General features: G+C 39.9%; 1 long non-coding RNA gene across 1 annotated transcript; it reads right to left on the bottom strand.

Moving 5' to 3' along the window:
- Positions 1-206: 206 nt before the first annotated feature.
- LOC311520639 lies at positions 207-23945 on the bottom strand. The gene is made up of 4 exons (XR_014711649.1): positions 23887-23945; positions 11855-11939; positions 6546-6678; positions 207-5157 (listed from the first exon to the last, which is right to left on the bottom strand). It is a non-coding gene; the product is annotated as an uncharacterized lncRNA (long non-coding RNA).
- Between the last annotated feature and the right edge of the window lie 2076 nt (positions 23946-26021).

The raw sequence follows: 26021 nt of genomic DNA, 5'->3' as shown, positions 1-26021 counted from the left end.
TCATTAGTCATTTAATATTGTAGAAGTCACTTCGTGCTTTTCACCATAATGAAAAAATAAGGTATAGACTGTATTTAGAATTAAATGGAGTCAAATAACTTTTTATGTATTTAAAGAATACATTTTATTTTAGTTTGGCTTTGTTAAAAAATTAGCTGTGAAAAAATTAGGTTCACCTCACACAATATTAAACTTATTCTGTATTTTTCAGAAAAGTAGAGGAAACAGGAAATCAACAGTTAGCAACTCATCAAAGTCTGGCAAAAAATATCAGCCTCTGCATAACACAACTTCAGAAATAAATCAGGAATGTTGAGTACCACTACTTTTAAAGAGAATAGCTACCTCTCAAAGATTGAAGTACTGGTGTGTGTGTATATTGAGAGGCATGGGTGTTGGAGCTTCCTAATAGTGGGGGGGCCAAGCCCCCCCCCCGAGGCCCTGACCCCCATGACCACACCCCTGGCTAAGCCAGAAGCCAGAGTGGGGCCAGGGATCCCCCGCACCCCCCGCCAGGGGTTGGTGTGTGGCAGGGGAGGGGCGGCAAAAGCAGAACCTTGCCCATGTCCCTGCCCCCAGGGCTCCCTGCCTGGTCCAGGGCAGGTGAGATGGAGGGTCTGCCATGGCTCCCCGCAGCTTCCCTTACAGCTCAACCCGACTCCAGTCAGGGGGCGGAGGGGGGCTTGGATCTGCAGCCTGGCCATGGTAAAAGCCATGCTGGCAGCTGTGGGGAGCCACAGTGGACCCTTCACCTGCCCGTGGCGCAGGAGGCCCAAGGAGAGCTGCCCCCAGCCAGTTTCCCTGCCCCCTGGGCACCCTGCTCAGGACAGGTGGAGGCTCCATGGCTCCCCACAGCTGCCTGTGTGGCTCTTACCATGACCAGGCTGCAGCTCTGATGCCCCCCTGGCTGGAGCCAGGTTGGGGACAGAGCCATGTGGGCAGCTGTGGGGAGCTGGCACAGAGTCACAGACCTTCCTCCTCTATTGCCCTGGGCAGGGTGGGGAGTCCAAGGGGCAAGGATATGGGCTGGGGGCTGCTCTTGGGCCCCCCGCACTGTGTGTAGCTGGAGAGTCCACACACATTGCTCCCATAACTGCCTGGGCTCCTGTCCCCAGCTGGGTTTAACGCTGGCCTGGCCAGGGAGGTGGGGTCTCGGGGGGAAGAGGCAGGGAAGGGGGCAGGGTCCACTGGCCCCCCCGTTCCAGAGCCACTGTTGAGAAGCTTATACAGTACCTTGTTTATCTGATGTTTGCATATTCCTTTGGCTTTATGTAAATAGATGCCATCCATTTTTAGTTTTACCAACTGAGTAACTGTCTCAGGTCCCAACATTTAATTTGTGTGTGTGTGTTTGGGTCAGATTCTCAACTGATGTGAATGAGCATAGTTCCATTGACATGATATATATACACACAAACACAATGAGGAAGGGAACAGCCTTAGCATCAAAACATATTCTGCACCATCCATCAATTATAAGGAACAACAACTGAACAGGAGAGAAAAGATAACATAGAATATTGTGTATTACTTAAAACGATTGAAGAGGAAGGATACAATAAACTGTGTGTTAGGTGCAAAAATGTCAGTGAGCAAATATCTGATACAAATATTGCTTTATAAACATATGCTTTGAAAATATGCAACTGTAGAAAACAGACATTAACATTACTGCTATTTGCAAGTTATAAAGTTACCTAGTTTTGGAGGTACAGAAGTTTTCATATAACCCCTATTGCCAAAGTAGCTCTTAGGGACATGAAAATGATTAGATTTCTTCTAGAAATTCACTAAATACGGATTCACTTCAAAAATCAAGAATTAAATGGTGCTGATTTGTTGGCAACACTATAGGTATGGTACTGCCAAATCACATACTGTACAGTGAGAGGCTGAACCAAAAGATATAAAGAACAAACTAACAACGCTAGTCACATGCAGCATTTAGCTATGGTAACAGAATTGTTTTTAAACCAGGATTTAGACTTCATTTAAATAAAACTCTCCTCAAATTTACACGTTACAATGCATTCAGCCTGAAATGAAAGTACTTAGTGTGCTGAGTCTCAGTGATTAGACTTTAATTTCAGGCCAGCTTGGAAGGGTTGGAATTTGGGGATAGGAAATGTTCCTTGCTCGCAGAAAACATTTTAATTCTTTAGATAAATAAAGATTCACCCCTATAGCCTCCACCAAAGAATTATTCAATCATTTCTGAAAATGCTCCGTTGTTAAACAGTTCTCTTTAGTCTTAAGCTGAAAACCAGTGTACCTTGATTAAGAAGTGATTAATATTACTTGGTGAGAAGCTAAGCTGTCATATAATAGTCTGGAGGATCCGCCAAAAAGTCAGAAAGATATTACAACACAGCATGAGCTACTCTCTGATCTTCTAAATACCTGGACTGTATTTGCTTCTACAATTTCTGTCTTATCTAACCTTCTTTATATTCACCTGTACGTTTATATTAAAGCCCCAATCAGTAGTATGGCTTCTAACTGGGGATTTCACAGTGTACAGAAATTAACCATACAAAATTTGCACTTTAAAATCCTTCCTGCCAGTGCACTGTATTTCCAAGATAGTAAAGTCCAGAAAAAAATACAAATGCAAAAGCAGCTCTATATTATAACACACACACACACACATATATACACACACATCCCTCTAAATGTCACTGCATGACAGTGATTAATGGACACTGTTAGCAATTATTTATATTACAGTAGCACTTATTGGCCCTGCTGAAATAGAGCATTATTGTGCTAGGCACTGTACAAACATATTTAAATGCCATTTACTGCAACAAGCTATAACAATGTAAAAAACCTTGATACCAAAACAACTGCAGCCTGATTTGGAAGGTGCCCTGATTGAACTAAATCATTTTAAAAAACTTAATTTAGTTAAAGTGGTGCAAAAACTGCAGATAGAGAAGCCCTTAATGGAAGACTGTCCCTTCTAATGAAGTGCTTACACTCTAAATAGACAAGACAGTCACAAGGTGAGCAAGGAAACAGAGGTGAAGTTACTTGCCTGAGGGCATATAGGAGGTCAGTGGCAAAATCAGAAATAGAATCCAAGTTTCCTAACTCCCAGGCCTAATCCACTAAACAATACCGTCTTTCATGATTAAGGAGACTAATTATCAATTTAAATTTGGGCATGAATCAGCCTAATTTGTTTTTATTTCAGATCAGATAATCTCTAGTGGAACTGGTGACTACATTCACTGGGATGCATCAAGTATGTTAACACCAAGCCAGCTTGTCAGTAGACATAATGCAGACGTGTGGAGTTGGGCTGGTGTGGTTGTGCTCTCTACAAGGCTAAGGACAATTGCACTCTCTGCATCTGGAGTCAGGGACTGCTCCCTCCATATATTCCTAGGGGCTCAAAGGGGCCAGGAAAAATGCAGGCCCATGACCCCAGCAGTACCTCACAGAATAGGCTGGCTGTGGCCAAAGCATGGTGCACCACACAAGTTCCCACTCATGCTCGTGAACAGGGAAGGGATCGTGGCTTCTGAGCCACAATCTTTCCTGGAGCGTCTTCTGGATCTGTGCAGCTTCTCATCTCCCCAATATAATTTATAAAATATGGCCGCTAAAAATAGTTACTGGGAGTAAACTCCTTATATTGCTGGTCCTGAAAAAATGCATCCTCAGACTTGCTACTGTCTTTCAATAAGAGGTAAGCTCTGTGCTGATCAAATGAAGTACAGGCTTTTCTGTTGAATCTGCCTAAAACATTTGTCTTCTATCCCAGCTGCTAAAGCACACGGTCAATGATCTTGGGAGATGAAGAACATATGCCAGTAACACTTCATTTCAACAAGCTTACTTAGTGTTTCTTACTTTGATCTTTCACTGTACACTTCCTGGAACTGGAGTTAGTTACAAGCTAAAACAAGACCCAGAGCTCCCAAAGATTTAAGGTTTTTTTTTAAAAAAATGTTCCATTTGTACCAGATCCCATTACCAGGTATGTCAAATAAACCAGCTGGCCCTCAGTGGGTCTGCTGAAAGTTGAAACAGTTCCAATTCTATTTCACTATGTAGGTTCTTGTGTGGACCTCATCACCATCGTATTGAAGCACCTCACAATTGTTCATTGATTTTATCCTCACACTTCTGTAAGGTAGGGAAGTACTATCTTCATTTTATAGATAAGGAACAAAGGCACTTTGGATAGATTGAGTGACTCACTCAAGGTCACAGCAGAAGTCTGTGTCTGTGACAGGAACTGAACCAGGTCCCATGCCCTATTCACTAAACCATTCTTCCTCTCCATCCTTCATAAAACACATGGAATATTTATCAGCCTTTATGCTGTATTTATAGCTATGTTCAGTGTCAAAATTTCAGGTAGAGCCAAATTCTCTGTCACCCTCTGTGGATATGCAAGGTCCAAAGTGGAGCACAAATATTACATTTACATTACAGAGGGGATCCTGAAAGTGGAACACACCACAGGAAAAATCCACAACTCCAAGCAAAATTTGAAGTTCTGAAACTTTCTCTGAAGGAATGGTTGGAGTGTAGTAGGTAAGTTAGGGCAGCACAGGGAGTGGTGGCCAATGGGTACATGCCCAGTATAGACCCATTGGTTCATAATCCTGTTGGGAGGAGCATTCCCTGAAAACATTTCCTTACCATACACAGTCATTCAGTTATTTCTCAGTGACCATCACCACAGCAGAATAATGACATAAAAATAAAGGATCAACATTGCAGGGTTGTCAGATTGCATGCTCCTTACAACATAGTGCTGCTCTGTCTTGCTAACAAAAGTATTCTTATTCCAAAAAAGCATTGTTAAAATAGAATTAAGGTTCAGATACATATAAATAATTTAAGGGAATAAAACCTTAGTAGAATGCTATCGGGTTTTTTTAGTAAGTTTGTAAAGTGCTGGATGAGTACAAAGTATCAGTAAGGCATGTCAGTGTTAGAAATAGGATTAGAATTCCGTTGTTCTGGGTTCCCAGTCCAGTGGTCATTCCTTGATGATATGAAATTGCTAAGAAAGTGGCATCTTGTCCTCTTCACATTTTCAACTGTCTCAGAGTTCCAAATGTATTTGGTGTCTTGATGCTTATAGTCCTTGGAAGTTGAAACGAGTGCTAAACTGTTTTATAACATCTTCAGCATTCTCTAAAATGAACAAACAAAACAAACACATAGTGAATTCTTCTACATATGGTATCCTAAACGTTATTATTGCTATTATTATTTATGTTGTAGTAAAACCTAGAAGTTCCAACCAGATCAGTGAATTCCCCAGTTTACCATTAAGACAAGACATCTGAGAGAGAATTCCACAGTGTGAGAAACATCTGTCATGCTCATAGTTTAAGAACTACCAAGCCAATTTCTTTCAAACTTGACTTGTTCCTTAGATCATTTCTGATCTACAAGCCAATTTCTAAGTAAAAGCTTTTCAACAGTTTGACTTGCACATGTTCAAACTTTGTGACTGGAACATTAAAATAATGCATGTTTATCTTTTTTCCCCACCTTTCATCCATCACTTTTTTTTGACTGTGAGCTCAGTGGGATAGGATTCTGAGCCAGATCTTCAAAGGTATTTTGGTGCCTAAAGACGCAGCTAGGCTAGGCACCCTGTGGAATTTTCAAAAGTGCCATGGTGCCTAACACCCTTTAATCTCAATTTATTTAACGGAAGTTATATGCAACTACAAAAGGAGGGACTGAGGAGGAAGAGGCTACAACAGAAGCCACTCCCACTTTTCAAAGGCTATGTATGGAGTAGGTATGTATATTGATAATGATATTGGCTTACATTTTCAAAAGTGAATAGTGGTTTTCGGCAGAGATGATTGATGCCTGCCGATAGGGAGGGGGCATAGTGAGGGCAGCTGGCTTCGGCAGTGTTACTGAGCATGCTCAATACAAGCCAAGCAGCAAATCTAGGAGAGGAAGTACATGATCCTGCATGCTCTCTGCTCCCCACCCATGCAGTCCTGGGTTTACAGTGGCTCCAGTGGCTTCATGGAGCTGGACCCATACTTAGAAGAGGCCCCGGCCTGCTCTGCTTGCACTGGACCCCGAGACCCCTCTGGGTCCCCCAACCCACCACTTGCTACTCTTGGCCTGCTGCCTCCTCGGCCCCACTACCCTGCTCCTCTCTGCCCCCTAGACGGACCCCAATGAACTTCCAGCTCTGGGCAGTCTCTGCTTCCCACCACCTGAGGGGCCCCACCTGTCTCCCCGGAGCTGAGCCGCCTGCGACTGGTGCAGAAGCCCGGCCAGTCTCAGAGCCATGCTCCATTGCTCCCATGGGGGCCCACAGATAAGTTTGGTGCCGGGTTCACAAAAGGCTAATCCGGCCCTGCACCCATGTTGCCTCTGGTTTTGGGACACAACTGGAGACACGGTAAGGGGCCTGATGCACAGAAAGCATCTGCCCTCTGAAAATCATGCCCTTTGAGGTATCTTCAATTGGGCACCCAAAATCACTAATCACTTTTGAAAATGTTGACCATAAACTAGAATTAAAATGCATAAGGGATATTACTCACAATTCTTCGGGACATAAACCAACCACCACCTGCTTGGGTGTATGAAGAAATTTCTGGCAATGGCATGTCATTGCATCATTGTTCATTCTGAGAAGGTCTTCAAACCTTTGTCTGAAGAATGTGGTACTGACTACTGTGGGAGAAAGATTAATGGACCATTGATCTGATGCAGAACAGTAAACCCTATATGTTTATATTCACAAACACACAAATATTCATATATTTTCTGCCTTATCAGAGAACAAGCTCAGAATGTTGCGTAACTGTTTCAAGGAATCAGAGCAAACTTACAGATAAACATTCTGCATCATTTTCTCAATTACATGAAGTTAAGAAACAGCGTTTGACTACCCAGAGTTCCACATACTCCATACATAGAGGTCTCTGTCAGACTTCCTGCTATTGCAACAGTAGTCTTATATGCCCAGATCAAGGAAATTAATGGAAGTTAGGAGCCTAAGTACCTCTGAAGATCTGGACCATAGACCTTCCTAATGTACAAGTTAGTTTCTGATCAATCTGTGTTGAGTAGTGGGTTTTAAGTCATTCTAACTTATTAGGTATGTTTCTTTAAAGATTTTTCAGGGCTTCTTCTTTCACCTAATTTTTCATTGTCTATTTTTAATATCTCCCTCATCATCTTTATACTTTTATTGTCCTCACTAGATTTTCTTCTCAATTAGGCTTTTACATACAGGATGGAGATCTGCCTTACTATAGGCTGGATCATCCTTCACCCATGACCCATGCACAGAAGAGACAGTCCATACGTGTTTTTCCTTCCCCTTGTTTGGAAGTAGTGGTGACAGTCACCTTTGCAGTAGCATTCTCCTTCTTCCAGACCCCATGGATGATGCTCCATGGGTCCACACTGGAGAAGATTGCAGACACATGAGGCCTGGGGAAGGAACAGGAAACCTAGGTTGGGGTTGGGACACATATCATCCTCATCCAACCCTTTGGCAAGTCCTCAAAAATAATAATTCAGTCTAGAGCTGTGCTATCTTATTCACAGAGCCTGATACCCACCCTCTATCTAAGAGGGTTGAGGATGACCAGCTATGACCAGAGGGAAGAAACTGGTAAAAGGCTCCAGTGAAGGTGTGACACTAAGTATCATGTGGATTTGAGTGAGGATGTGGAGGTGGAAACACTATTAGCCTGAGCTAATGGAGAGGCACAAGTCCTCCCATGGATCCCCGGAGATCCACTAGGCTTGGGTTGGGACCTGTGGTCTAGTCCTTGAGAGAGAGCAAACATTGCCCTTCCCTGCTGGAATAATAGGGGAAGAACTCCTAGAGAAAGCCTTCTTTACTGCTACACACCCATGATTTTAAAGGGCTCACGATTTTTTAATACTTCATCAATATCATGTTCCTGCAGTAAAACATCGTTAAAAAACTATTGCTCAACAATTAAACATTTCTGTCTTCCTTAAACTCTGAATTTGAAATCCTGCCACAATACCCTTTGCAACTGTTTATATTGGTTCAGTTCCCTTCCTGTTATCCATTATTTTATTTGTTCTCTGCTTGTTAGCATTTTAGGCAGTACTTTGCGCTAGTTCTAATTTCCTCTTCCTATCTAATCTATGCAGTTGACTCAGTTCATCTGTCAGATTCCTCCTTTTGTCTGTGTGTGTTCCATTTTTTTCACTTTTTTTCCATCACAAGGTTCATGTATTCTTTTACAGACTCTTATTTACAAAGCCATATATCTCTGAATGTTAAATGCCAGCAACATACTTTGCTTTTTAAAAGCATTTTGCCTGAAAAACAAAGCATAGTTTTTATTCTCCGATTAATGCATGAAGGTGCTTTGGGAGTGTAATTCCCATTAGCACTAGTAGTAGTTATACATGTAAATCCCCATCCAACAATCGACACCCACCCACACCACCATTTGTTTATTGTGTCCGTCCTCTAATAACAGTAATCCAACTAAACATCCAATGCAGAGTTTACTAATAAGAGATAGAACAGTAGAACCCCGCAGTAAGTAGATCTAAGCTACGTCGACTTGAGTTACGCTATTAACGTAACTCAAATTCCATAGCTTAAATTGACCAAAAGCTGTAGTGAAGACAAGCCCTTTGAGCCAAACACAAGCACAGAACTAGTTAAAGTCCACAGGTGTGCCAAACATATTTTCAGACTTAATGGAAGGAGCAACGAAGCCCTTTAGTCCTGTGGAGACAGGTACAAACAATGGATGGACTGCCCGAAGCACATGGCAGATCAAAGCTATGCCAGGTGGGTCAAGGAGTTTCCCGGATTATGAATGCAGGGGTGGGGTAAGATATTGATTTTGCAGCCTGTTTGTTAGAGGAGAAAGTCAGCAGGAAACCTGGAGAAGCAGTTGCGAGCATGACTTTGAGATACCACATTATCCATTTCTCCTGTTATTGGAAACAACCCTGCAAGTTCCCAAATACTGGCTAACCACTCTGGCCAAAGAGACAATACTGTAAACTTCATGAACCAAGACAAGTCAGAATCTATTTCTGGAATAGATGTAAATTGTTTAGGAAATTGGAATGTACAGCTGATGGATGACCTCTCTGATATTTTTGGTGAGTTATCTGAGTAACTTAGGTTTCACAGGGTGGTATGTTTAATTCATTTTTCTATGTACAACTGGAAATCAAACAAGAATATTAAGCTGTCCTCCTTGTATAGATACATTATTATTAATTATTATTATTAATTATTTGTATTATGGTAGCAGCTAAGGCCCCTGGTCATGGATCAGTGCTCCATTGTGGTAGGCACTATACAAACAGATAAAGAGATGGTCCCTGCCCCACAGAGCTTACATCTCAGTGTTATATGTGTACAGTGTAAGAGCTAAATGTGGGATTCTATGGTCTTCATTGGCATTGGGGACATATGAATATCAGGAGCTCTGTAGGACTGAAATACTGTACTTCTGATCACATAAAAAGTTGACCACTTAAAAATCATTTATTTTCCATGGAAGGGTGGCATGTATTTGAATTTTACCTCTAGAAAGACAAAGGTGGATTGATCATAAGGACTAACTGGCACAGATCTTTCACTTTTGAAATTTTTAATGAATCACTGGTATTTCTATCCTTTAACACTGATGAATGAGGAATAATTCTAATAACAACCAATTTTATTTATTTAAGGAAAGCCATTATAAATGTAAACAATAGCACAGTTCAACAGTTATGAAGTCCTTCTTTTCTCTTCCTAAAGAATTTAATAGTCCTCACTAAAGCTATTCATTATCTATCTTCTTTAGAATTTTAATGAACAGATATGTGAAAATTGTTTAAAATGTTGAAATGCCAAAAAAATCTCATTGATTGAATCAAGACTGAGTTCAAATCCATAAGTGAAAATGAGTTTGGTGGTCTACATTTAGAGACATAGTTTGGCAGAATTCTTCACAGCTGGCAGAGGCCTATGTCTTGAATAATATTATCAGTATTGAAACTGACTAACTATTGATAGGCAAACTAGTTCAAATAATCATAGAATCACAGAAATGTAGGGTGGGAAGAGATTTCAAGATGTCATCAAGTCCAGCCCCAGTGCTGAAGCAGGACCAAGTAAACTTAGTTCATCCTTACAGGTGTTTGTCCAGCCTGTTCTTAAAAACTTCCTATTATGGGGATTCCATAACCTCCCTTGGAAATCTATTTCAGAGTTTAACTACTCTTATAGTTAGTAAGTTTTTTCTAATATCTAACTTAAATTTACTTTGCTGCAGATTAAACCCACCTTGTCCAAACCTCAGTGGACACAGAGAATATAGAATCATAGAATATCAGGGTTGGAAAGGACCTCAGGAGGTCATCTAGTCCAACCCCCTGCTCAAAGCAGGACCAATCCCCAATTTTTGCCCCAGATCCCTAAATGGCCCCCTCAAGGATTGAACTAACAACCCTGGGTTTAGCAGGCCAGTGCTCAAACCACTGAGCTATCACTCCCCCCAACTGCTCACTGTGATTTTTATAACAGTCTTAACATATTTGAAGACTTATCAGGTGCTCCTTCAGTCTTCTTTTCTCAAGACTGAACATGCCCAGTTTTATTTAACCTTTCCTTTCCTTTAAGAGCAGGTTTAATAAACCTTTTATATTTTGTGTTGCTTTCCTTTGGATTCTCTCCAATTTGTCCACATCTTTCCTAAAGTATGGCACCCAAATTGGACACAGTACTCCAGATGAGGCTTCACTAGTGTTGAGTAGAGTGGGACAATTACCTCCAGTGTCTTACATACAATATTCCTGTTAATATACCCCAGAATATTAGCTTTTTTCACAAGTGCATCACATTTTTGACTCATTCAATTTTTGATGCACTCTAACCCCCATATCCTTTTCAGCAGTACTACCACCTAGCCAGTTATTTTCCATTTTGTGTTTGTGCATTTGATTTTCCCCTCCCAAATGTAATACTTTGCATTTGTCGTTATTGAATTTTATCTTGTTGATTTCAGACCACTTCTTTAACTTGCCAAGTTTGTTTTGAATTTTAATCCTGTCCTCCGAAGTGCTTGCAACCCCTTCCAGCTTGGTGTCATCCACAAATTTTATAAGCATGTTCTCCATGCCACTATTCAAATCACTAATGAAAATAATGAATAGTACCGGATCAAGGACTGACCCCTGTGGGACCCCACTAGGTATGTTCTCAAAGTTTGACTATGAACCAATGATAACTTCTCTTTCAGGATGCTCTTTCAACCAGTTGTGCACCCACCTTATAGTAATTTCATCTAGACCGCATTTCCCTAGTTTGCTTATGGGAATGCCATGTGGGATGGTATCAAAAACCTTACTAAAATCAAGATACACCACTGCTACTGGTTCCTCCCTATCCAGTAGGCCAGTAATCCTGTCAAAGAAGGAAATTAGGTTGTTTTGGCATGATTTGTTCTTGACAAATCTACGCTGGCTATTTCTTTTAATCCTATTATCCTCTAGGTATTTACAAATTGATTAATAATTTGTTCCAGTATGTTTCCAGGTAGGCTGACTGGTTTATCACTTCCCAAGTTATCTTTGTTGCCCCTTTTAAAGATAATAAGCTTTCGTGAGCTACAGCTTACTTCATCGGATGCATACTGTGGAAACTGTAGAAGATCTTTTTATACACACAAAGCATGAAAAAATACTCCCCCCACCCCACTCTCCTGCTGGTAATAGCTTATCTAAAGTGATCACTCTCCTTACAATGTGTATGATAATCAAGGTGGGCCATTTCCAGAACAAATCCAGGGTTTAACAAGAACGTCTGAGGGCGGGGGGTAGGAAAAAACAAGGGGAAATAGGTTACCTTGCATAATGACTTAGCCACTCCCAGTCTCATCATGTGCCAGCAATGCCCCTCTGCCATGTACATTGGTCAAACTGGACAGTTTCTACGTAAAAGAATAAATGGACACAAATCAGATGTCAAGAATTATAACATTCATAAACCAGTCGGAGAACACTTCAGTCTCTCTGGTCACGCGATTACAGACATGAAAGTTGCGATATTACAACAAAAAAACTTCAAATCCAGACTCCAGCGAGAGACTGTTGAATTGGAATTCATTTGCAAATTGGATACAATTAACTTAGGCTTGAATAGAGACTGGGAGTGGCTAAGTCATTATGCAAGGTAACCTATTTCCCCTTGTTTTTTCCTACCCCCCCGCCCCCCCTCCTCAGACGTTCTTGTTAAACCCTGGATTTGTGCTGGAAATGGCCCACCTTGATTATCATACACATTGTAAGGAGAGTGGTCACTTTAGATAAGCTTTTACCAGCAGGAGAGTGGGTTTGTGTGTGTGTGGGGGGGGAAACCTGGATTTGTGTTGGAAATGGCCCAACTTGATTATCATACACATTGTAAGGAGAGTGATCACTTTAGATAAGCTATTACCAGCAGGAGAGTGGGGTGCGGGGAGATATTTTTTCATGCTTTGTGTGTATAAAAAGATCTTCTACACTTTTCACAGTATGCATCCAATGAAGTGAGCTGTAGCTCACGAAAGCTTATGCTCAAATAAATTGGTTAGTCTCTAAGGTGCCACACGTACTCCTTTTCTTTTTGTGAATATAGACTAACACGGCTGTTACTCTGAAACCTTTTAAAGATAGTTACTGTACTATGTTTGCCCTTCTCTAGTCCTCTGGGATCTCACCAGCCTCCAGGAGCTCTCAAAGGTAATTGCTAACAATACCAAGATTGCTTCAGCTAGATTCTGAAGTACTCTATGCTTTATTCAAATCAGCAGGCCTGATGAAATTCATCTCACTTAGCTAAATGTTCTTTAACATATTATTTCTCTATTTGGGTTTGTGCTCCTTTCCCATTGTTGTTAATGTAAGAAATTACCTGAACCTTCACCTAAAACTCAATTCAAAACTGAATTGAACTGAAAATATTCAAAAAACTTATTTTTATACTTTTCTTTGACTCTTTACTTTGTAGTTTTACTGAGGACTTATCATGGAAGTATAGAAATACCTGAAAAAGTCTTATTTATGATGTAGTCGGAACTGGGCGTTACTGGGAAGGATCTTGAGAGAAACTCTGTTCTCATGAGATATTGTTCCAGATTTCTAGACTGAAAAAGATCAGATAAGCTTTGGAGGTGCAAACAATTGGCTGGTTTCCCATCACTAGAACTGGCAGAACATGGTGAGGAAATTATACCATGCTTGGCTTCAGTAAGTGGTTTCACTGTGTCACTAAAATAAAACAAATTTGATTTTTGGTTTTCAAAAAACACTTTAAAATAGAGTCTAATACAGAAATCATTGAGTGTTTTGCCTATGTCAGGATTGGGCCTGTAGGTAGTAAACATTGATTTTATTCCATAAATCACTTTATAGTTGATATTTTTTTTAAAAGCAGCATCATCTTTCAGTAACTGTAGATCACTGAATACCTTTTTATATAATCTTCTGTACAAGTATTCTTACAACTTCCCATAGTGTCTATAAGTCACTTTTTTTTAAAAAAAGTACAGGACGGAACTGGAGCAGACAAATTAAAGGACACAGTTCATACTCAGTCATGGCTCTTGCCAGAAAAGCCATCTATCAGGAGATGACTAAGGAGTTTCATATGTGTGAATTTGCCAATGGGACCTGATGATGTGCCAAAAAAGAGTCATAACATTAGGAGTGAAGAGAAAAACTCAGATTCTTCAGCAATGCTCATTGCCGATAGAAGAGGAGTTAGCCTTCACAAAGAAGAGAAGGAATTATCTTCTTCCCCTTTGACAGGAGAATTCAGGAAGAGTTGGAAGCAGCCAGTGAAGCAGAGTTCCCCCAACATTACAAAGTGCAAGGCCCAGGTTAGACAATATTCAGTTCTGAACTCATTGACAGTAAGTCTTTGGCAGAGTTGGCAGTGGGCAGCTCAGGAGAGTCATGGATTTTAAGACTGGAGAGGACCACTATGATCATTTAATCTGACCTCCTGCATAACACAAACCATAGAATTTCACCCAGAAAGTCCTGCAATATACCCAATTAGCCTCAAGATTTGCCACAGACTGCCTGCATGACTGTAGAAAGTCACTTGTTCTTGTTGTGCCTCTGTTTCCCAATTTGAAAAATGAGGAAAATCACCCCTTCTCACTTGAGTGGTATGAGGATAAATTCATTAATGTTTGTGAGGTTCTAATATAATAAAGTGATGGGGACTTACAAGTGGACAGAAGGCATATTCATAATTTGCTCATCAAAGAAGGTGCTGATTATTATTTTTTCTATATTGCTGTCCACTCCTATGTTCAAGAATAATTTGTTTGTCAGTGTAGATTTGAAAACAATTTGTCTGTTTACAAACCTGAACCCAGCATTTTATTTGGTAGTGGTGGTTTGATTGAAAAATAGGCTACATACAGTACAAATCATTGGCTAGGCAATTTATTAAAGTCAAATGATTCATTTGAAGGAATACATTAACTGGGCCAAATTGTGAGCTAACATTCACCTTATGGAACACTGTTGAAGAATGGACAGGATATATAATAGAAATAGAATGTTGCAACACTTTTCAGCCATGGAGATTACAGATCTTGATTAGCCCATCAAATTGCTATGCTACTTTTTTCACTTAGGTAGAGGAATGTCTATTTTCATCACATGTAGAATAATGGTGGCATGTGGCTTTGGTCTTTACCCAACTGCAGCATGTTCTGGTATCAAGATTCATTAATTAAAAGACTATTCAGTGACAAGCAAACTAGCAGCACTTCACATTAAGCTGAATTACAATACCCAAACACTTTATTGTATTTCTGCCAGTTCCAGTAACTATATAATTGCATCCCCATTCTGACATCCTTCTATTGATATCATAGATCCATTGTGGCATCTGATTCCAAAATCTACTCAACAGTTTGCTATGCTGAAAACAAAAGGGTACCAAGTGGAGAAAACATTGGCTGTAAATGTAGAATAAATATTACTCAGGAAAGTATCACTAAACAATAGAACACATGCAGCTGTCACTGCCACACAAAAAATTAGCACATGAGATGTGAGATCTGCACAGGCAAGAAAACTATGTCCGTGGTTCTCCACCTATTTCATAATGTCTTCACATCACAAACCAACAATTTACAACATTCTCCCATCCAGCCAACCATCCTTTGCCAAAAGTCATGCCTCCAGGCCTTCTCTTCCTCTCTCTTTCACACCACATGCCTTCAACCCAATTTTTTTTTACCAAACTGCAATTGCCCATTTTAGATAGCCATAGGGTGTTGCTGTTGTCCTGCATTTTAGTCCAGATCCTGTTGTCCTGGCTGTTTTTGCTGGCACAAGGTGTTGTAAAAGTCTGTGCAGGTGTACTAGCTGCATGAGAGGAAAAGCAAATGACAGCAAAGGACCTATTTTCAGAGATGCCCGACTGAGATGCCCAAAGACGAAAAAGATGTGTATACAACACTTTTCTTTAGCTGCTGCCTGCTTTAGCTGCTACTTGCCCACATCTTAGAACATAAGAGTGACCATACTCGGACAGACCAACGGTCCATCTAGCCCAATACCGTCTCTTCCGACAGTGGCCAATGCCAAGTGCCCCAGAGGGAATGAACAGAACAGGTAATCATCAAGTGATCCATTCCCTGTCACCCATTCCCAGCTTCTGCAAACAGAGGTGAGGGACACCATCTTGTTAACTTCACTTTTGATTTGTCCTCTAAAGTGGTTTTGCTTGTTACAAATCAACAGTTCTGAGGACAGCATAGGAAAAAGTAAAGACGGCATCCGGCAACTCAGGAGAAAAATGGGAAAGAGGGTTCAGAGGTGGGAAAATGAGTGTGCAAGGCCTCAGAAAAATATTGGTGTGCACCTTCTGCATGTTACCTGCAGGCCGCAAATTACAGAGCAATTTCTTCTAGAGAATGGAATGACAGCTATACACAAAGAACTTCTGTAACAGTCACAAGCCCCCATAAGAGTCCTATTGCAAGAAAAGGCCACCACTCTTTTGCCCAGGGCAATCCAGAATGAGGTGGGAGCTAGCAAGATGACTTCTTCTGTTTTTGCTGCTCACTAGCTCAGCCTCATAAATGCCGAAACTCATATACAAAAATGTTAATGCTTTCCAATTGCTATTCTGAATTTATATTTATTGCAATACAACGTATCCATTAGTGCATCTATCACTGGTAAATTTGTTACTGCTTCAAATGTACAATACATAATGTTGCAGCAATTTCATTTTACAAGCTAATAATGTACTGTAATGTAGCTTACAATATCATGTAGATGTATTTGATTAGGGAGGTTCTACAGTCAGTCAGGCTGAATAGTGGATTACATGAGATTCAAGTTTTTAACTTATTTACTGTTCAAATGAACAGCCTTGGTGCACAATAAATGTGTTAATTTAACAGGTGTATCATTTTCTCTTTTCAGATATTCACTGAAGAGGAACAAATGTTAAGCAGTCTATTTTGACTCAAATTGAAGTACAGCAGACTTACAATGTTTTTGACACTTGACATGTTTGTTCTTTTAAAAAGAGCCGTAATCACATTTAACTGTTTTGTGAATTTCACTTAACTGCTTTATTTCATTGAGAACACTAACTTATCAAGCGCAGAAGATGTGACAATAATATGGTTTTCTGAAATGTAGTAAATAAAAATTACAGCTCTCTTGCAGGAAAGCTTTAAAAAAAATCTTGCTTGGAGAACTATTTTTCAAAAGTTTCAAACTTTTCCATGAAAAAAAAACAACCAACCAAACACGGTGTTTGTAGCACAGCATTACCCAGTGCTTTATTTGTGATTAAGGAGGTACTGGGCCTCAAACAAATAGGTGCTGGGACTCAAGCAAATTTTTTACTTTCATAACTGATGCAGCGAGTGCGGAGGTGCCGGGGCTCTGAATGGCCATCCCTAGGCCATGCTGGGGCTCAGCCCTGGCACAACTTAAGCACTGGCATTGCCAATAGTTAATGTTGTGTATCATTGCAGAGGGAGGAACGGCACTTGTGTATTGCCAGATGTGAAATAAGAGTGAGGCAAGGGTGTGTGGAAGAGACAATGATTAGGAGAGAGATTTTAACTATAACAAGGCTTAATCTTTCTGCTGGTTTTCAGGGCCTATCACCGGCCTTACACTGAGAGGAGGGATGGTTCTAGTAGTTACAGTGCTAGCTTGGGACTTGGGTTTGATTCCCTGCTTCACCGCACACTTCATATGTGACCTTGAAATATTTGGTAGTTAGCCACCTAGGTCTTGGAAAACTCTCGCTGAGCGCACATCTGCATCTTTAGGCACCTAAATACCTGTAAAAATCTGACACTTCAGCCTGGTCCACGCTTAACATTTAGATCAATGTAGCTCTGTTTGAGCACTGCAGCTATGCTGACCTAACCCTTGGTGTAGAATCAGCTAAATCGATGGAAGAATGCTTCTGTTGCTCTAGCTACTGCTGCTCAAGGAGGTGGATTACCTTCAGTGATAGAAATAACCTTTTTGTCATTGTAGGAAGGGTAGACACTGTGGTGCTACAGTGGCATAACTACAGCATCATAACTGTGATGCTGTAGCACCTGTAGTGTAGACATGGCCTCAGCCTCTGTACCTCAGTTCCCCATCTGTAAAATGGGGGTAATAGCACTTTCTTACCTCACAAAGGGTGGTATGGGAATAAATGCATCGAAGATTGAGAGGAGTTGAGATACTATGGTAAAGGGGCCAGATATGAACCTAATATTGGCTTGTCATTGATGAGACAACAATGATTGCATTTACTCCCAATTTACACCAGCATCAGACTTATCAGAGTCAGAATTTTGTATGTGGAGCAAAAATAAATAATGTGAACTAGCCTCTTGTTTTTATATTCTACATACAAAAGGATTCAGCTAAAGGAGTATGGCCATTAATGGTTTCAGAGGTTAGTAATTTTCTCCTTTCCAATGACATTGCCCATGGAGTGTATGCATATTAAACTATAGTGTTGAATTAACTCAGTTCAATTATTTAATTGAGATGCTAATAGGCCAAATTTATCATTTTATTCATTGGTAAAACTCCATGCTCATCATAATATTTATGTGGCATTAAAAAAAGAAAAGAAAAAGAAAGTAATTTAGATCCCTAATCTGGCTGTGTTCTTTGTAATACATTCCAACTGAGAAATGGGACACAACAGGAAATAGTTTAAAATTTCTTATGTAAAAGGGGACTATAACTGTCACTTCTGTGTAGTTTATAGTTTCCCAAGTTTTGCCAGTCTTTTATCCCATTCGGATGGCTAGTTTTTAATTTAACTCTATCATGTGCAAATTACCCGCATGAGCACTGGGGGAGGGGAAACATTCCATGAATAGCTTTGAAAATCCAAACCCTCTGCACATTATTATGAAAAGTAATATTACACCATTTTCTTACTCATCCTTAGTGCAGGGGATCAAATGGGAACATTTCTCCTACACTCCATAAGAAAGGGGCATGGCACACACAGCAGAGTTATTGGAAAAGGAAGCTAAAATATATGGTGTTAATGAAGTGAAATATTTTTCTCTTTGAGGTAAATTGAAATGACATGTGAAAACCCTTCTTTTTATTCCACTGGGGGAAAAAACCCGTCTTTTCAGATCCAAAGCCCAGTGACATCAATGGGAGTGCTTCAGCTGACATCAGTAGGCTTTGGATCAGGTGGTCCAAAAAACCCATATAGACTGAAAGGTCGAAGACCAACTAATCTTATGGCACAAAATGTCTGTGGTGGTAATGCACAGTTTGCATAGATAATCTCACCTGTATTGCAAGCAATGCTTTCACTCCACGGCATATATCCAAAGCAAAAAATTGGGCTTACTTTTTTTTTATTTCACGATCCAATAGGCAACTGTGAATTAGCTCTTTTCTAATGTGATGCGGGGGCCTATATTACATCCTGTCTGTACTCTACTAACACCACTGGCTTCCAATTCATGTGACATTTGTCTCTACAGTATGCAAAGTGGTTGGGGGAGGAGGATAGAAAAACACCCAAAACCTGACAGCATTTTTCATACATTCTGATCCGTTATAACAAAGTGAGGATTAATTGGTATGTGCTGCTTTTCAGGATACAAATCTATCTTGGAATGTATTAAATTATTTTGAATAATAAAAAAAGAAATAGATAATTTTCAATTCATGTTGGAAAATATGCTATGAATATGATCTGATATTTATGCATGCATATCAAAGGAATACACTAAAATGTTAGAGAAAAGGCCACAGGGCCTGCCGTGCTGTATTTTTTTCTCTTCTCGGGTTCTTTTGCCTATTTACTCCAGATTCCTTTCCACCCTCTATTTACTTTAGCAAAGTACTTTCATAGTGAGGTAAAACAAGTACAGCTGAAACATAGTATGAAGTAGAGCCATGAAGTGGGACTGAACTTCTGCAGGTCTCACTGCCATAATAGCGGGAGTGGGTAAAATGTACTTTGTTGCGCATGAAATTGGAAGGGCAAAAACAATAAACTGTGGTAATTTGCGGGGAAACACGAAATCTCTCGAAATTCAGCAGTGGAAAGCAAGTTTTTATTTAGGTTTAAATACTTAAATTTAAGAGAGGGATAGAAAGAAATTTGATGTCTCTTATAACAAGTGTTAAAGTATTTTTTTTACATGATTTAAGCAAGATTTCTTTTATTGGCAAAAATTGTGTCTGAATTCCGTTTATATATAGATAATATAGTAACAAAGGGGCAATCTTTCTCCTCCAGAATTTGTGGAATCTAAGGCTTTTATGGTGGGAGTGGGATAAAAAAAAATAGTCCCGTGCAGGGCTCTTGTATGCAACTCTGTGTAACTAAACAGCATGCAATCTTATCCTCTATGCTACTGCCCCCACCCACACAGCAGCATGTGTATTTTCCGCCCCCAATGCAATACCAGATTTTAAGTGAAAACTGCCTAAGGCTCTTTCAGATCTTGCTGATGTGATTGGATGAAGGATATTTTTACCTGACAGTCTCCTATCCTGTTATACTTATCTTCTCCATTGGAAAAAAAAATAAAAAAAGGACAATTACAACAGATTATTTTGACATTTTAAAGAGAAACAGTCTGCTTCTACCTATCCGGCTGAATGGTAATTATAAGGAATCTAAATTGTGAAAGGAAAACAATATCCTCTGGAAGCCTTAAGCACCTAAAGAATTCTCAGACCATAAATCTCTGATCATAAGTGTTTTCTTCATACCCCGCTAATATGAAAACACCACTCTATGACTTCCATCTTGCCATCAACTAGTTCAGGCTAGTGGAACCCCAATTTATAGTGCAAAAATTATATTTCATGTGTCAGTGTCACAAACATAAGCCTATTGTGTCATAAACCCCCTAAAACTTTTTAGGTTTATCTTATCAAAGCACAATAAATCTACTTCTAAAATAAGCTACCCCCTGAACACACAGTCATAGTTCCAGGCAAGAAAGTAAACACTAAATTCAATTTTATGCCAGATTATTTATAATGTAAGGATGCCACCAAAGCATTAGGTTCTCAAGTTGGTTGTTTGCAGCAACTCTTTTCGAACTCAAGCTGCAATCAACCATGCTATAAACAACACTGTTTGTGCTGTTTCTGATCCCTTGTAAATCAATAAAATAAAATAAAATTCCTTTGCCAGTAAAAAGAAAAGCAGATCCTCTAGTTTGATGCAAGAGATAAAACAATTCATCTAATTAGAACTGAGAAGAAAATCTTCAAAACAAGTCCAAAGGACAAAGCACACAAAACAAAGACTTCAAGTGATTGTAACTGAGACATCACTTTCTCTCTTCTCTGTGTATGTTTTGCTTACTTTTTATTAAAAAACAAAAACAAATGATGAACTCTGTACATACTCTTCTCTGTAAAAAACCCACGAGTCTCAATTCTCTCCAATGCTGCCTTTGAAATGAAAGGGGCACTACAGAGTGTCTTAATCCAAACAAGTACTATGTTGCACCTTAATACAGTGAGCAGAGAGAGGCTGAGAAAATATACAGAATACAACACAACATACAGTGGAGTAAAATACACATAAGTATGGCGACAGCTGTAACTGAATGGTAAGTGACTCGACTTAAAGAAACTAAACCTCTACAATTCTCGAGTGTGCACGCACAAGCATACACACACAGGATTTATTTATGAAACTGTGTCTTCTAAACACAGAATCTTGCACAGCAGAAAAGGCAATTAAACAGAACAGCAGGAAGCTGTCAATCACTCCAGCAACCAACCAAAGCATCTACTATCAAAGCAAATAACGTAAAAGTACAAAAAGATGGCTTCTATCAAAGCAAATAATGTAAACATGCAAGGGAAAATAAGGTTGTGTCATAAAAATGAAGAAAAAATTGTAACACTGCCTCCCACTATATATTTTTGTTTGTGTTTTCATTTGGCTAGACTAATTTTTCCACATATTTAACCTGGAAGGTATAACATTCATGAGCTTTTCTTAAAGTATTTTGGAGTAGCATGGTACTTACGTTGGTGTGGTGGGTTATTTTTGTTTGGCTGGCTTTTTTTCCATCTTAGTGTACAAATAAATGGACAGTCACAGCTTATCATCACTTAAAGATGCATGTGCATGCTGCAGTTTACTGAAACATGATTGGCTGCTACATAAATCAATCTGATAGAGATCGGTCCCATGAAGAAAAGATAAATCATTAGCTTGTGCTTTTGCAATGTAATTCATTTTAGATAGTGATTATTGATGATTTAATTCCACTGGTACATGTATATGTCTAGACCATGCTTTTATATAAAATGTTAAAGCAACAGAATATATTCATTCCAAGAAATGTCACGAGGAGGTAGTGAGTGCAATACTACCCATGAGATTTTACACGCATAGAAGTTAGCAAAATCAAAGTTATGGTTCCCACAGGAAATGTAAGACACCCCTCTGGTGTATATCTATTTTCTATTGCTGTGTGTTGTGATAACTTTTCTGACTAAATAAATGTTCTGTGCAAGTATGCTCAATGAAACCAAATTATGGGTGCTGTGAGAAACATAACTTTGAATTTTTTGACTTTTGTCCCTGTTAAATCTAAACCATAACATTGTACTAACAAGATTTTTGTTGTTTCTTTCAACCTCCTTTAAAAGTAGTGGGTAATTGCACACTGAAATAAATGCAGCACAGCCTTAATTCAATTCAAGTCCTTCAGGTGTATGAGACAAATGATTGCACAACTGACCATATTGTACCAAAATTGCCCAAATACCATATCGTGAACTTAATTTGTCCTTTCAAACCCTGTTGGCATGTGTGCATTGGTTATTTCTGCACACATCAAGCCAGTTAGGTGTTTGGACATCTCTCAAACTCTGGCCCACTAGGGATGAAATTCAGGCCTTTGCAGAAGGAACTTATGTCCTTTAAAAAGTATATAAATAGGACTTAACTGGGTCACAGGCCTGTGCAGGTCCTCTGCAGAGAAGTGAATTTCCTCCATGTGCATTTCTTTGACTGCATGATCACTGATTACAATAGAATTGTTAGCCAACTGTGTGGATGGATACTTAGGCTAGATCTATGCTACAGACTTACTTCAGTATACCTATGTCATTCCGAGGTGTGAAAAATCCACACCCCTGAGCAACTTTGTTAAACTGACCTTAAACCACCCCCCTTGTAGACAGCACTATATCAGTGGGAAAGCTTCTCTCTGACATAGCTACTGCCTCTCGCAGAGGTAGAGTTATTAGGCTGGTGGGAGAGGGCTCTCCCATCAGCTTAGAGTGTCTTAACCAGAAGCGCTACAGTGACGCAACTGCATGGGTGCAGTTGCGCGAATTCAAGTTTGTAGTATAGGCCTGCCCTGAGACACTATTACTAACGATAACAATAGCAACAAAATGCACTTTTATAGCAATTTAAATACCAGCTAGCTATTTGTCACAGTACTACTGTACAGCAGGTAATACCCATCTTGCAGATGTGGAAGCTGAGGCGGAGAGGTGAACTGATTTGCTAAGCTATCACAGTGAGGCACTGACAGTCAGGAGTTCCTGACACACAACCCTCTCATTTCTCTGCATCATGGGCCTCTCAGTTACATACAGGCTCTGTTTGTGCTGAGACTGAATCAGGAAAATGGTGCATTCTCAGTACTCACTATTCTGTTCTAATTTGTTTACAGCTTCAGTTCCCCCCAGCCCCGCCCCCACTAATCCCTTTTTCAAATTTAGCAAAGCAAGCATTCCTCCTGGAAAGCAATCACTTCTTAAATAAGACAGCCTGGGATTTATACAAGTTATAAAAAAGAGCATATGAAAAAGTGTCTTTAAAATATAAAAAAAATATTTTTGTTTCATGCTTGGATAAGTCAAACATCAACCAGAGACAATCTTACCAAACTTTCCAGAAGAATTTGCCTCTAGGCTGAGAGCAAGCATCAAAAAATTCAGGGCAGAACTTCACACAGGTGACTGATCTCATATCCTAGCAGCAAGCACAAACAGCAAATAAAGGATGGATGAGCACAGTGTGCTCAGAACATTTCAGCCCTGACAATGGGTCAGATCATCCTCCCAGGGGGAAACCTGAAACAAAGGTGAAGGGGTGGAGTAAAACTCCATAGGGTTCACCTTGAAGAATCTTCCTGAAACCATTCCCTATGGAGGGAGGGATGGAGAGGCCATGGATTTTGGGGGCCACATCCTACTTAGATCCATAGATTTTGGGGAGACACTTTTGGAATGGACATAGTAACCATTTTGAAGAGACAGGTGCTGCTGCACAGTAGCTGTACTACTTATAGCTCAGCCCCACTGCCCTGGTTTAGTAGTACCAGGGAGGAGATCCAGAGAGAGCTGCAAAGCTGTATTATCTCCTACCTTGACTTCTGTATGGAAAGCCTCAGGCTCTACAGGGGGACAATGCTTCAAAAAGTGGCAGCTACCCTGCTCCACTTCATTCCATCCTCACTCATCCCCCCTGAATTTAGCAGAGCTCTGTCTCCTTGGTGTTCCAGGGTAGGGGGATCTGAGCAAAGCAAAGAGGAGGTAAGGGAGGAAAAACATGCTGTCACAGAAGTGTCAGTTTCATATAGACAGGGGAGATCTGCTCTTTTGGGATTACCTTCTTCTGCAGATCCCATGAGATGGTCCAAGTTGTTTAAATGGTTTGTGGAACTTTAATATCACATAGAGAATGTGTGTGACACTCTGCTTTTGTCTCACTGGTTCGAACTGGGAAGAAATCATTTGCACACTCTAAGGATAACAGGATTGTTTTCCATTTTGATTGAAAGTCATTGCAATACACATATCTTTTTGAAGAAAAAACAACACCACAGCTGTACACACAACAATAAAGATATTCTAGGAACTAATTGATCCTATAGTATGTCCCATATCATTATAAGTGAATTTGACACAGCTGAAATAGATTATACTAACTACAATTAGGTTGACAAAGTGTTTGGAATGAAATAGGTTAGCTTTTCTTGGAAAGGTTGTTACATTGTTCAGACATCTTTTTCTTTGCAGAAAAAAAGTTGACTTTGATTGTCCTGACTTCCACAGTCAGAGTTAAAAGTTGGTATTTGTTGGACACTGAGCTTGTGTGTCTGTGAATGTTGCAAACTTTTTCCAAGTGATGCTTTACAGAATTGCTTTTAAAAACCCCAGAGGGTAAATAGTATTCTCAGAATAAACAGAAAAATGCTGACCTTGTCAGATTTAGCTGCTGAAAGCAAAGCTGTTTTAAGACTTGGAGGATCAAGGGTCATGGTTATAAACAATGCAGATAAAAAGAAAGGAAAAGAAAAGAAAGCTAGAAAGAAAAAAAGAACCACACCATGAATATAAGTAATAAATATGTTGACCTTGACAAAAAGGGAATGAGATATTTATGCAAAAGAAGAATGGAAAGAGGAAAAAAAAGAAAGAAGAAAAAGCCCACAAACTGTACTTGGAAAAATGTTTCTTAGAGCTTGTTTAAAGCCGGAAATGAGTCACTTTAGCTTCATCTGTTTTTGGTTTCAAAAGGGGAGAAAGGTCAAAGCTTCTTTGTTTTAAATAAGCTGGTCACTACTTCTGAAGTGTAACATGATAGGGTTCAAAAGCCTTAATGAAACTGGTATTTCACTGACAACCTGGGCTGCAGCACCTCGGCAGTTGCGTGGTCATGTATTCTAAGTCAAAGAAGTTTTACAAACAAAGGCACGGCAGAGCGTGACTTTGATCATGACCTTCATACCCCGGTGCTCCTGTGGCAGCCATATGGGCAACGTGATGGCTAAATCTGCCCCCTCCCACTATACTTTCACAAATTGCAGCTGCACACAAGGAACTCCAGAGTCATGTTCACAGATGTGAAATGGAACCATTACTCTGAGCTCCATACAATGCCTTTTAGAGTAGATTCTAATAATTCCATAGAAAATTGAAAGCATTAGAGAACCTCTATGTGACAGTAAAACTTCAAACATGTATTTCAACTACACACAGGAGTAAAAATTAAACCTTTAGAACACTATAGGTTTAAAATTATTTTAATGGAAATGGACGTGTAGAGGGTTTGAAGACTAGTAGAAGCACTGTTCCTTTAAAGAAAATTTGAGTGACAGTTTGTTAACCCTCTGACAGCCAGTCATACCCTTCCAATTATAACTGTGAGCCAGGAGAGAAGCTAGGTGAGGGGATAGCATAATGAAATAGTGTCATTGACAGGCAGTGGTAGTGCATTGGGCAGCAAGTTGGGAAGCAGGGAAAAATCTTAAAGGCGGATCTCTGAAGGAGTCAGTGCTATCTGTCAAGCTGTGCTGCAGTGGCTCAAAAGCCTAAGTACCAACCTCAGGGCAGACTGTTAAGAAGCAGGGCACGAACTCCAAATTGGTTGCGAGTTCTATACTTAGATTTCACCAACCAATTGTCAAGTGTAAACTCCTCAGGCACTATAACAGCCTTAACATGGAGTCACACACGGTCCCCTTGGGTACTTCAATCTGTCTTGCCGCCTAGGTAAG

The sequence above is a fragment of the Lepidochelys olivacea genome (assembly GCF_965140295.1).
Source record: "Lepidochelys olivacea isolate rLepOli2 genome assembly, chromosome: 5".
NCBI classification, from domain to species: domain Eukaryota; kingdom Metazoa; phylum Chordata; order Testudines; family Cheloniidae; genus Lepidochelys; species Lepidochelys olivacea.
Note: the sequence above shows the minus strand (reverse complement) of the source record. Positions and strands in the feature narration are given on the sequence as shown.